Below are 14,142 nucleotides of genomic sequence, written 5' to 3'. Positions count from 1 at the left end.
AGGCCCGAGGCCTGCTCCCAAGGCCCGGAGTCATGGACCTTGCTGGTGGGACCCTGAATGAAGGATCGAGCTTCGAAGGAAACTCGGATGTATATTATGTCTGCTAACAGGGAGAATAGTTGACTTGGATGGATTTGGTTGGATCAAAATAAACTTAAAACACTACTAACATCATACTGATCTCTCATGAAAAAACAATTTGTAGATTGTAGTTAAGTGGAAATAGAGATACCATTCAACTTGTGTATGTCATATAATTATGCAACATCAAAATAACAGGTGAAAAAACGATTAATATGTTTTTTTTAAAGACTTTTTTGCTGCTGTTTGCCATAGTGAGAGTTCAGAGGTTGTTTCATCCCGGCAACTCATTCATCAAAATTATTTTACAGTTTCCCACTTGAAATTTAAAGATGTGCAATTTCCCTTTAGCATAAAGGCCAAATAAGCCAAATGTTTTTTTCCTTTCCATATACCACCCTTTAAGTTCTGTAATGTGACATATCTGATACATCGTCTTCAATTTAATTTCTAAACCATTACCCTTTACTGTAACAAATATGTCCTTATTCTATACATCAGAATTAGATAATAGCAAATTCAATGTATGTATTTTATTGTTGCACATTTTATTTGTAACTGTCTGCAGATCTGACAACAAAAAAATATCTTGTCTCATTATCTAGTTGCATAAAACACTGTGCGAAAAAAGTCAGAAACAAAAAAAAAAGACACAAGAGTTTTTTTTTTTTATATATATAACTATGAGATATGTAGTACAACTAAAATATTTACTTTGTGTTGCTTTAAAATACGGGAGTGTCTACAGAGCCCGGCGCGCGGCCGAAACTGCCATGTTATATAGTGCCACGGCTCCTGAAACTGCTGGGCTATTTGACCGCGCCGTTTTAGACCGCGCCGGGTTAAGGTTAGGGTCAGGGTTAGGGTTAAGGTTAGGGTTAGCCATGAGGCTATATGGCCGTGCTGCGGTTCCTGAAACTGCTGGACCATTTGACTGCGCCGCGGCTCTGCAGCCACGGCCTTAAAATACAAGCAATTCAAAATACCAAACAATAATAGAAAAAAATGAAATAAAAGAAATACATTCTCATTAAAATAAGAGAGTGTCTGCAGTGCCGCGGCACGCGGCCGAAACTGCCATGTTGTTTTTGTGCCGGCTGCGGCTCCTGAAACTGCGCTTGACTGCGTTTTAGCGCCGCTTTAGACCGCGCCGGGTTAAGGTTAGGGTTAAGGTTAGGTTTAGCCATGAGGCTATAACGGGCTATAAGGGAAATGCCGCGGTCCCTGAAACTGCGCTGCCATTTGACCGTGCCGCGGCTCTCCAGCCACGGCCTTAAAATAAAGGAACAAAAGCAGTTGCCAAATAGAAATTCTTTGTTTTGGTCGCAAAGACGCATATGGCTTTGTAAGTACGTTCATGTACAAAGCTTGAACAAAAGCACGCACATTTTCAGGTGTTAGACGTTTATTTGACACGTATTAGACTGCACGTACCATCTGCGGCTCATACTCGCTACAATTTTCACCCTCCTGAATCTGATTCCGTTTTTACTTATGGAACAGAGACATATTCCCTGCTGCAAATGAACATCACATGCTCTTATTTAATCAGTTTTGAATCAGTTTTGCCTCTGAGACATGATTCTCATGCCCAAAGATACAAGCTATGTCTGTGGCGTGGAGGGTAAAGGTCTGTCTGCCATAAATGCAGGCAATCTCCACTTTTTATGAATAAAATAGGCTTCTATATGGATAATATCCTGGAGCAGAATCTAAACTTTATGCAACATGATGGAATTACATGAAAAGTTGTGTTAAGTCTCAGCACACTGCTACTGAGCCCACTACGGAGCCCACAAAGGGACATTAGCAACATTTTAAAATAAGCGGTATTTCTCAAGCTGCTGAATAAGTTAGTTGCGCTCCCGTGTTAGAAAGTCACGCTCCCCAGATTGTAAGTCGCGCTACCGAGTTTTCTAACCCCCACGTGCACGGGTTTGTAAGTCCCACTCCCCCCTTTGTAAGTCAGGATCCCGAGAAAGTGCACGTGCAGGCGCATCATCTGAGCTAACACAGCAGAGCGCCTGTAGCGTCTGATTTAAATTGTGGTTAATGTGAATCCTTTTATATAGGCTACATAATTTAAAATGAATGAAAATGTTAGAAACAAAACAGAAGGAGCAAAACATTGTGCATTGTATCCAAATGGGTCTCCAAAACACACGATGACCACTGGCCAAACCATTTTTTATTTGCTGCTCTTTAGCAGTTCAGGGCTGCAAATGATTAACATCTGTTTCTAACATTGGCGCGTCCTGGACCTTCATGTAGACTAGAGCAGGGGTCCCCAACCTTTTTTGCACCACGGACCGGAATAATGTAGGTTTTATTTTCACGGACCGGTGTGCCAGTTTATGTCGCGGTCAGGTTAACTTGCGCGGAAGTGGGCGGGGCTTAGGCTTCCATTCGATTCAGCTCAGAAGACGAAATGTTCTCAAAAGACGCCTTTGTACATTATTAAGTGTACCATACCAAAAGATCCGAATTGGAGTAACATAACGTACAGTTACACGTGTCCTCACTGTTCTTCTGACTGGTGGAAGCTCATCAGTTAAATATGGCAAAAATAAGTGCATAGAAATTACAACTCACCACACGCTGAATGCTCTGCGCGTGTTTCTGTGCAATGAGATGGTCCCATCTAGGAGTGATGGGAGACAATGACCCGCAGTGTGTTTCTAGTTTTGTCTTGTTGCCGTAACTGCAGAAAAGCCCGCTTCACACAGATAGGATGTTGGAAATGGTTTTAAGGTTTTTAGTGCTCTTGTGGCGATGTCAGGGTATTCTGGCTTGATTTTCATCCAGAATGTCAGCAGAGTTGTTGCATTCAATCTCCAACAGCTGATCCTCTTGTTGCACATGCTCGATTCGCCCAGTTTAATGGGTCGTGGATCCATTGACTCGAAGTTCGCGGATCTTTTGCGCACGGGAAATAGCGTTCAAACTCTTGTAAAAGTAAAAACAGGTGATTGCGTAGCAGTTGCAGAATGCTGGCTCAGGAGACGTGTCCAAAATCCTCGCTGGCTCCTCGTCTGCTCCTCACTTGGCATTTTCCCCTTTGTAAAAATGCTCTCCACAGACTTATGTTTCTTACTCATTTTCACTGACTTGTGGGTCTACTTTTGGGCAGCGCGTTTGATGCGACACATCCGCGATGACGTATTGCGTGTAATGTATCAGTTATGTTATCACGCAGGACAAGAGCAGAGATATAATACACTTGTCATTATATTTAATGGATTTCGTTGGCAATTTTCTATAAGGCTTTTCATTATGGCCGTGGCTGGAGAGCCGCGGCGCGGTCAAATTGCAGCGCAGTTTCAGGGGCCGCGGCATTTCCCTTATAGCCCATTATAGCCTCATGGCTACCCCTAACCTTAACCCTAACCTTAACCCTAACCTTAACCCGGCGCGGTCTAAAACGGCGCTAAAACGCTGACAAATAGCGGCGCAGTTTCAGGAGCCGCGGCGCACGTCCGGCACAAATATAACATAGCAGTTTCGGCCGAGCGCCGCGGCATTGCAGACACTCCCTTTCATTATATATCCACAGACAAGCTTATTAGCGTGTCATGAGGAACAGGCCAAAGTTACGTCAGAGAAGATGCTGTCACTGATTATTTCCAGTGTTTGTGCGGCCCGGAAGCAAACGTGTTGCGGACCGGTACCGGTCCCCGGCCCGGTGTGGGTGGATTTTGGGAAAATGTTGCGTAAATTCCATCCCTCATATGTGCAAAAAAGAAAATCTAAATTATAATGTGAGAAAATGTTTCAATAAACCGCGTGCATCAGAACGTCTGAGTGTCTGATCTGAAATGTGTAATTATTTGTTTTATTTATGTATTTATTTATTTGACAGGGACATTGCACAATACACATATTGCACAGTTGAGAAATAGCTAAGGGGATTTTCATTTGTAGCCAATGGGCAGAGGCAAAGTGACAGCAGATTCACAGTGTAATCCATAAAATGGGCCATAGTCTAAGTTAGCTCACATCGTCACAATGTAATATTATAAGGTCATCTGTGTTACTCTGTCTGTTGAGAGGCCTATAAAGCTATACTGTAAGTAGCGACTATCGAAATAATGGCTCTCATCTTCCTCCTCGCTGCACTGCCGCTTGTTGCAGTTTGTGCCAGAGCGCCGGGACCTTGGTCCAACATATACACACATACACACACACACAATATAAACACATACACACACATATACTACATACATACATGGCAAAATAGCATTGTTTGTATTGCTATACAGATTAACGATAGTCAGATATGTCCCGTGGTGACGCACACTGAAGGATCGAGGACATCCTCTCCACAGATCGAAGCAGGGAGCTCCCTCTGCCACAGGTGAGGCGCCTTGACCCATGCTTCTCGGCTCCTGGGGCTCCCACCTTTAAGTCGAACTGGATCAACATGGCTTCAGAGAATCTCCCCCTCTGCCCTTCTCCGCGTTGCTATGAGAGCTCTCCAGTCAATGCTTTGCCCCTGCAAAGTGCTCAGCGAAAGACTGTTTTGTTCAGCTGCGCCTATGACTGAAATTACTTTTTTAATATTTTAAATACCATGGTAATGTGTTTTTATGTTTTTAATTATTTATTGTGACATTCACTGTATTTTGTTTTTATACTCTGTGTTGTTTTTTATGTGTCTTTAACATTGTAAAGTACTTTGAATAGCACTTTGTACGAATTGTGCTCTATAAATAAAATTGGATTGATTGATTGATTGATTGATTGACTGAAACTCTGCTGAGAGAAGTGCATGCCAACTAGTGCGCTCTCAGGCAGACATGTCCCCTCTATCTTTTAGTCAGCTTTGCATTCATGTTAAGACTGCTGTGCAGATTCAGTTGTGTCATTCATTCATTGAGCAGAATGCACTCAGAATGGAGTCCACTCTTCAATTCAGTGCATCATAGGGCACCTGCTGAATTTGAGGAGACGCAAAGTCAAGTGGATGATAGATCCTCTGAGGTTTCCTCTTAATGCGTCGCCCTTCCACAGTGCCACAAACAAGTGTCACCTCTCGTTCTCCTCACACACAGCCTGGCCACTGCGTTTGTGCGTTAAATAGACAGATCCAGCACGCTCCATGTATAGTTAGTATAGGTACAAAAGAACAAATTTCAAAAGTGTCAGATTTACAATTGATTTACACCATCAGAAAGGTCATGGTAACCAGAGTGTACAAGAGGTTTTAAAGGTGTCAAAATGAAGCAAAAGTGCAGGGGAGCGGTCACCTGTGTGTATACAACCACCACGGAGCCAGTCAGTGTTACTGGATTCATGCATCTAACCACATAATATTATTTTCTGATATGTCAAAACGTTAGTGAAGGGGTTATACATTTATTAATTAAGGAGGTAACTGAGTCATATATCCATACGTTCTGGACGTGTGTTTTCATAACTTGTATAATTTAAGATAAGATAAGATAATCCTTTATTGTCCCACATAGGTAAATTTCATTGGCGCAACGCAGGTAGATACAGAGGTAGATACAGAAGAAAAGAACAGATCACTTATAGGAAGTTTGAAAAAACACTTTCAGTAGAAGATCTACTATAAACAAAAACTCCCATAGACAAAACCCAACAAGGGATGGAGAGGAAAAATAATAAAGATAAAAATAAATAAATACATAAATACCATTGCATGTGATAACGACAGTAATTGCACATGAATATGTTTCACGACGGCACATTTGCAGATGAATTTCACAGTGATTGCACATGAATCTCTCGTCTCCCGTAGATTTCCGTCTCTTCAGAGACAGCTTGAACAGCCTTTCTCCGTCCTAATTTTGTCCCGTACACTGAGGGAACTATATTATGATAGATCCATGCGTTTAGACACGCGGAAACGTGCTGCTCTCATGGGGACGAGCCGGACGAGGCTGCAGGTGAGCGGAAGATGAGTTCTATGATTGATACGTGGCAGGACTAATCGGCTGTCCACGCCACAAGCAAATAAGACTCAGATTTGGGCCCAAAAAATCGTCCATTACGCCATAAGTGTGACTCCTGTTTATTTGCAGCTAGTTTCATCATTCACAAGCTGCTCATTCAGACATTAAATATTAACCACGCTTTGATCGCTCTTTTAAGAAAGAAGAAAATAAACTTTTATTTTTATGAAAAGTATTCTAAAAGACACTAAAAAAGTCACTGTTTCTGCTTGCATAGCAGAAAGTTCTATGTAAAAGATGCATCCCATGAATATATCCCCCGAGGAGCGTCAAAGAGTACTGCTCCGTAATAAACAGATGCTGCAAAAGAAACAAGTAAACTCAATGACGCAGTGTATTAGAATGATGAAAGATTTGGAGTTACAAAGCCATCCGGACGTCGCTTTACCGCCCATCGACAAAACCTGATGTCCCACAAGAAGCACTAAACCCTCTGCCTTTCCGCCCCTTTCCATATTGTTACGTTGGTTAAGTTCTGTACTTGCCAGGCTAATTGCACATCGGATTGGGGGTGCCAGGAGCTAGACAGCGCCCATCTGCCCACCAGCCCTGCGCGCCCGCTCCACAGCTGGCCCTGGGTCCGGCTGCTGTTCTATGAGTCATCATGGGCCCATTGTGCTGCTGGGGGTCTGGCAGTTAACCACCACAATCTGAGGAAATTATCCATGGGAAGGGATTGAGAAAGAAATCGGGCCTCCTGTTCTGAAAGTGGTAAGAAGCTATTGCCCTGTTACGCGTAAAATCTTTTCCCTTGATCAATAAATTAAACTGTCTACTTTTATCATTTGAGAGTCCTGGTATAATTTATTTTCAAAGTATAACAATCCCATATGTGCAACAACTTAAACCTCTAAACCAATGCTTCCCAACAAGGAGGCGGTGTCCACTTGCCAGTAGGTACTTTGTTTCAGATTTTAAAAGAAGGTTAAATTAAGTTGTTTTACAGTAAAATAAAAACATGTACATAGGCTACTCCCCTCTAGGTCAATAAAACCTGAAGTGACATTCTTAAGAACATCAAGAACATTTCCAAATGGGAGTAAATTACCATGTTTTAGTGTCAATTTCTTTGTTATGATAATTTCTTTGCTAAAATTCTTCCTGGAGCCACATCGAAGGAAGCAGCAATTACTTTTGCGGCGAACACTGCTGTTACACCCGACTCCTTGCTCTGAAAGACAGTGTGTGAAGTGTCTTTGAAGCAGGAGGAAAGTTACAGCTTTAGTCAGATATCTGAATATTATTGGTCATGACGAAGGGCACTGCTGAGCCTGTGTAATTATGTTTAAATAACAACTCCTTTCCCCTAAATTGAAGTGTGTCCTCCTGCTCTTGTGTCTCAGCTGTGTCCTCCTGCTCCTGTGTCTCATCTGTGTCCTCCTGCTCCTGTGTCTCATCTGTGTCCTCCTGCTCCTGTGTCTCAGCTGTGTCCTCCTACCTCCTGTGTCTCATCTGTGTCCTCCTGCTCCTGTGTCTCATCTGTGTCCTCCTGCTCCTGTGTCTCAGCTGTGTCCTCCTACCTCCTGTGTCTCATCTGTGTGATCCTGCTCCTGTGTCTCACCTGTGTCCTACTGCTCCTGGAGGGTTTTTTTTTAGACAGGAGGGGGAGGTATGGGGTGCAGAAGTTAGCCTACGCTCTAATACAGTTTTTAACAATTTAATCTAATGATTTGATTACAACAAAGCTTTGGTTATTATTTTATTAGTTTTATTTATATATTTAATTAAAACTTCCTAGTGTCTGCGCTGCCCAGAGCCCTGCAGATCACAGCAGACCTGATAACATACAGAGTTTTCAAGCATAATCATGGGGGGGGCACATATTCACGGAGAAAGTCTACTGACGAGCTGAATTCAGAAGCATCTACATATGAAGTTACACGTGCAGCGAAGACACGTGATACTACAGTCAGTAGGCCACTATTTTATAACCCGCAAGTCAGAACATATTGACAGGATTCTCTGAGCTGCAATAAAATGTAAGAAGCGTGCGGCTGGGGAAGAATGCTTCAGACACTCGGACTACGGCGCAGAAACACCACAGGGCTGTGTACTTTCTCCCCTGCTCTTCTCCCTGTACACAAACTGCTGCAACTCCAGCCACAACTCTGTAAAACGGATCAAGATTGTGGACACCACCACCCTCATCGGGCTCTTCTTGGATGGGCATGAGTCTGTCTACAGGAGGGAGGTGAACCGGCTGGTGTCCTGGTGCAGTGGTAACAACTGTACAGTGGACTTCAGGACAGTCACAGCTTCTCAGCCACCCCTCGCTCTGACAGACTCCCCCATCACCATGGTGGACTTATTCCATTTCCCCGGCAGCACCATCACCTAGGACCTCAAGTGGGAGTCCACCATCAGCTCCCTCATCAAGAAGGCCCAACAGAGGATGTACTTCTGCTGGCAGCTGAGCAAAGCCAAGCTGCCAGCGGAGATGATGCTGCAGTTCTACACGGCCATCATTGAGTCCATCCTCACCTCCTCCATCACCGTGTGGTATGCAGGAGCCACAGCCAGGGACAACACACCTTAATAATAAGGTGATCGGCTGCAGACTTCCATCTCTGCAGGACCTGTACGTCTCCAGGACTCCGGGACAATTAGGTCAGATCACAGCTGACCCATCTAACCCTGGGCCACTCTCCTCAGACATGAGGCTACGATCCATCCAGACCAGAACCTCCCGCAACAAGTTTATTTCCCTCTGCCATTCGACTCATGTACACTAAACACTTGCTACTTAAACACATTCAAACTAATAACCATTCATTGCACTACTAATTTTTTGCAGTATTTCTAACCATCTGTACATTGTGTGTATAAGTTTATATTTTTTGGTTTGCAAATTCAACATTTTATGCATGCCCTTTTTGATATATTTTGCTACAATTATAATTCATTCTTCATTCATTGGCTCGAGCCTTCCAGAATGGAATGGATCGAGACATTGTTCTTGCCAGGTTTCTTATTATTGTTTTGCATGGTAAAATTTTGCCACAACTCGGGCATTTTTGACCCCCTAACATTGATGAATGTCACACATGGGGACATGGACGTGATCGGCTCGGCCCGAACTCCAATAAAATGGAGGTTGCGAGAACGCCTGTCGCAACAGTGGCGACTAGTTCAAAATAGAAAAAACATGAAACTCTTTGAAAATCTTTGGCCTAGGCACATGAGACTTGGGACAGTGATAGAGCTACCTTTGACAAGTAAAACGCACTTGGCAGCATCGCTCTATGATAAACAGGAAGTCAGCCATGTTGAATCAAAGTGGCACCACCACGCTTGACTTTTTTCTTCCAAAATCGTACTTGTCTCAAAACAACACCTTTTTGCATCTAAAGACATTGAAATTTAATAAATATTCAAAATAATGTTGATATTCTTTACGGTCTCTGTGTAACACGCCCTCAAAAAAGGCTTAATTTCCTGTTTTTTTAAGGACAAGTCACGCCTATTGGAATTGATCTACGGAGCTCATATTTCACTCACTAATGCGTTTTTATGGACTGATTGGAAATGATTAATACCTATGTAACAAATTTACACGCCCCCTACCCATTGTGTGAAAAACTCAACATTGTCTGATTTGTTTGAAACTCGTGGATTATATTCTCCTCAAGACGCCATGAAAAAGTGCATTGCAGATATTGTGTATTTTCACAATTGGCGCAATGAATGCCTTCACTTCCTCTTTTATTTTGAAGCGACATTTCCTCTCGTGCCGCATTAGAATTATTATTCTTTAGACTTTATTCTTTAGGCTTTATTCTTTAGACTTAATTCTTTTAACTTTATTCTTTAGACTTTATTCTTTCTGCCACAACTCGGGTATTTTTGACCCCCTGAACATCAATGAAAAGTCACGGGTCACCGAGGCTCTCTCGCTTTCTCCCTGCTCAGGTCTGCGTTCAGCACAATCTTGCAATTTGTCAGGACAAACTACTAATTGAATCGCAAACTACGCAATCATCAACGGTGAATTACTGAGCTTCGTTTGGTATGCCGCAAAACGCAGCAGAAAACATGGACAGGAGGGAAGGCGGTCGCGCGGGAAGGCGAGAGCCATCATCGCCGCTACCGCGGCTTTAATTATAATTGTTTTATGTTGCACCTTATTGCCAAAACAAATTCCTAGTTTATGAATTCCGATGAATGTCATGGAAGTCTCTGGAGAGGAGCTGTTAAAGAAATTTAACAATGGGCGTAAACAGACTGGATAAATGTCACTGGAGAAATAGGAAATAGGGGAACATTTTTATTTGAATGGGAATGAAGTTTTTAAACTCCCTCAACACACTCAATAATTCAAGAAGAAGAAGAAGCAAGAGAGATGAGCACAAAGGTGCGTGTGGAGCAGAGATGAGAGGCGCAGCAGGCGTGACGGTTGCAGCAGCAGGAGCCAACACTTGAAGGCACGGCGCCCACGTGAAGCCAGAGTAGGACACTTACTACAACAGGCGTGCAGAGTTTCTATGCCCTAGCTAGCATGTACCATTCTTAGTACTCTGGCAGGGTCTTTATTTTGTTGCTGACGAATTAGTATACCATGTGAGGGTGACGTTTTACTGTGCTAAATAGTCTGTTCCAAATCGACGTAGTCATCTGGAGTATGACACTAAATACAGTAGATGAACAGAGCTGTAAGTATTGTTTTAATATTCTGGCAGGACAATCTGAGCCATTAGCCTACCTCGTTCCGTGTTAAATTGACTGCCTTGCTCATCCCTGTTTTTCAGATCAGACTGACACACAAACAGAAATGCACTCTCAGAAACCTCCCCCGCTTTTAGTGGGTGGTACGGTAGCAGAGCAGTTAGCTCTCTCGCTTCATACCTGGGATCAATTCTCGATCCTGCATGCAGCCTTTCTGTGTGGAATGTGCATGTTCTCCCTGTGTCTGTCTGGTTTCCTCTGGGTGCTCCAGTTTCCCTTACATTTCCCTTGATAACTTGTAAAATACGCTCCTCCCCTCTGGGGCCAGGACTCCCTGCAAAAGAGATTCTTAATCTCACTGGGGCTTTCCAGGTTTAATAAAAGGTACATTTTGTATTTTAATCATAATGTTTGGTTAGTTGCACTCCTCTCGTTGTTCTAGAACCTTTAATCCTTTCATTTTATTTTAAATGGTTTTAGAGTTTCTAGTCTAAAATTCCCCCACTCATTTGTGAAAATCTTATATACTGTTCCTTTACGCAGGCCTATGAAAAATAGATCAAGATTGCCAGTCAGCCTTTTAACACAAAATTAGAAGCTTTCAGATTACATTTTGATACAATATTTGATCAATCCAACAGTGCAAACCCAAATTTTGTAATTTAAAATACTGGACTGGCCAGTTTGAGCCCGTGAGCACTGAGCTAGTGAGTGGTGCATGAGCAACTGTCTTGAGCTGCTATGAAGACCATGAGCGGTGATCTGAGCCTGTGAGCGGTCCTTGCAGTGGTCTCTCTCACTTCAGGACAGAGCACTATTTTTGTCACAATCCTCTCTCCCAGGCTCTCAGGCTTGGCTAATCAGAGATTCAGGCCGGTCAATTTGAGGGCCAGTGTTGTGCATGGTGCGTGCGGCTTGTACCCCATCCTTCAATGTGCCGTGTTTTAAAGGCTTATTTATAGTCCTCGATCAACCTCGCAACTGCAGAGCTAATCAGGGTCCAGGTGCGTCGTGGTTATTAAACTGTTTTATTTTGAATTCTTATATTCACTGGCTCTATAAACTACCACATTAGACTCATGTGCAAACAGTGAACAGAGTTCTAAGATGTATTTAATACATTTTCCATATAGTCCACATGGATCAACTAATCACAGCCCTTGCAATCCACGGTACCTATAGACCTCATTCACGTACGTCACACGGCAGCCCCCCAGGCTTATTTTCCCATAGTGTCCGTCTGCTGATCATGTTTCCCACTACAAGCCCATTCAATACTACCGTCTGTCTGCTTCGATTTACAACGAAACACGATTCGAAGAGGCCCAAAACCTAATTAATGATAACGGACGCTTTACTATAAACAAAATGGTGAAGATATATGGGGCAGTTGAGTCCAGCAACCTGGAAAATAAACAGAGATCTGAAGTTCTATCGGATACAGAGAAACCTGGAAAGAAGAGCGTGATGGACAGCTGCGATAAAACGTTCGAACTGGGAACCAAACGATCACCACAGACAATGTAGTAGTAATTTCATATCTTTAAGTTACTATTTGTAGTTGAATTGAAATTGTCACTCACTCGCGCGGCGGGTACGAGATATCCGGAAGAGGAGATCACTTTCCACACTCTATCAGTGCATAGGACAGCAACAAGTGACGGACAATATGGCGACAGTATGTGATCACGTGGTTTTGTGACGTAGGTGAATGAGGTCTATAGGCGAGGTGACTTTTGAACATAGGAGCACAAACATGGCACAAACATGACAAGAGGCACAAGCTTTGTGATTGGCTGCTGTGTGTTGGGGAGGTGTGCGGCACAAATTCTGACACTATTTAAAATACAGGAAATTTCAAAGAAAAGTATTACATTCTAAAAATCATTTTGTTTAGTTATTTGTACTTTGACAACATAATAAACATTATAAATACTGTTTCATTTTATGTAACAGCAGCATTTGGGCTAATAGCCAGACTCACTGGGCAAAGCCACTGTAACAGGCCTCCATTTTTAATGCAGTGATTAATAGGACATTTCTTATGCCAAATTAATTCCACCCTTCTCTCCACGCACGCACACACGCACTCATGCACGCACGCACACACACACACACACACACACACACACACACGCACACACACACACACACACACACTCTGCTCTGTGTTGAAATAGCCATCTCAGTCACTGCATGTTTTTGGGCCAAACATGTGCATAAAAGGCAAACCCTTGCATGAACACAAAGCAGAAGATCCACAGTTACCACAGTTATGACTCTAATGGCTAAAGGTAAAGGCTGAGCAGAGAGAGGAGCGAATATAAAACTTATGGTTAATTTAATGCATGCATTTGTTTTATATAGTCACTGGCACCCATAGGATACAGAGACAAGTGAGCGCATGTGCGCACTGAGGTTGAAGAGACAGAATGTCAGAAACACACAGATTTTTATCATTTGCAGCCCTACTCTGAACAAAAGAACAACATGTTAGTTAGTGTTTGGTTAATGATCACTTCTGTGTCACTTCGTTCTCTTTGGAGATCCATTTAGATTACAATTACAGTATCAAACCTTGTGTTACTATTATTGTTAAATAAACATCTTGATTAATAACAATTGTTGGCACACTGAACAAACACATTTGGCAAGTTTCTGAATGAAAAAGTTATATAGATATTGTTACATAAACAGAGCCAGATAAAACAAAATTCTTACTGTTGTTAGTTCTTACTATTTAATTGTGACCCTAAATAATCACAATTATTAACTAACCTGGTGACTTTTTAAAAAAAAAATCTTTATTTTCTGTCTAACTAGATCCATACATGTTGTATGCAGTTTCAAACATGGTTTGACATACTACCGCGTTTATCCACCCAGTCAAGCCCATATTGTCATCAATTGCTTCGCGTTCCAGATGTTGGTTTACGTGTTTCTCTGATGATCCACAAAGGACAGTGCATATAGAGTGCATTGCATAAAGGAGTTATTGCACATACACTTGTGTGTCGTGTGAAATGGAGGACAGAAGGAGACAGGTGAATCATCACCTTTTTGCACATCATGCTTTCAGATCAGAGAGACAATATACTGTACATCAAATATCTATATAAAAGAGCAATTAGTTGATACTTTAACCAATATTAGAAACCTCTACCGGGTGCAACGTGGAGCCAAAGCCGAAGACATGTGAAGTCTAGGCATGTGCTCCATCTCTGCTCTGGAAGCCCCCGAACACCAAAATCCGAGTAGTCAGAGGCAGAGGGGAAACCACAGTCTGAGGCTGATTTCTCTGATCAGTGGGACCGCAGATCATCCTCCCCCAAGCGGGGTGTGGCTTTAGTGTGGCTCCCCCCTGGTAGTGACACGTCCATGTCTGTAGCCTGTAGCCAGGGGGAACATCAGTACCTTTCATGAG

Source organism: Eucyclogobius newberryi, unplaced genomic scaffold, assembly GCF_026437365.1.
Source record: "Eucyclogobius newberryi isolate DKJ021-1_F unplaced genomic scaffold, fEucNew1.0.hap1 SCAF_11, whole genome shotgun sequence".
Taxonomy (NCBI): Eukaryota; Metazoa; Chordata; class Actinopteri; order Gobiiformes; family Gobiidae; genus Eucyclogobius; species Eucyclogobius newberryi.
The sequence above is the reverse complement of the archived record's forward strand: the minus strand, read 5'-3'. Positions refer to the sequence as shown.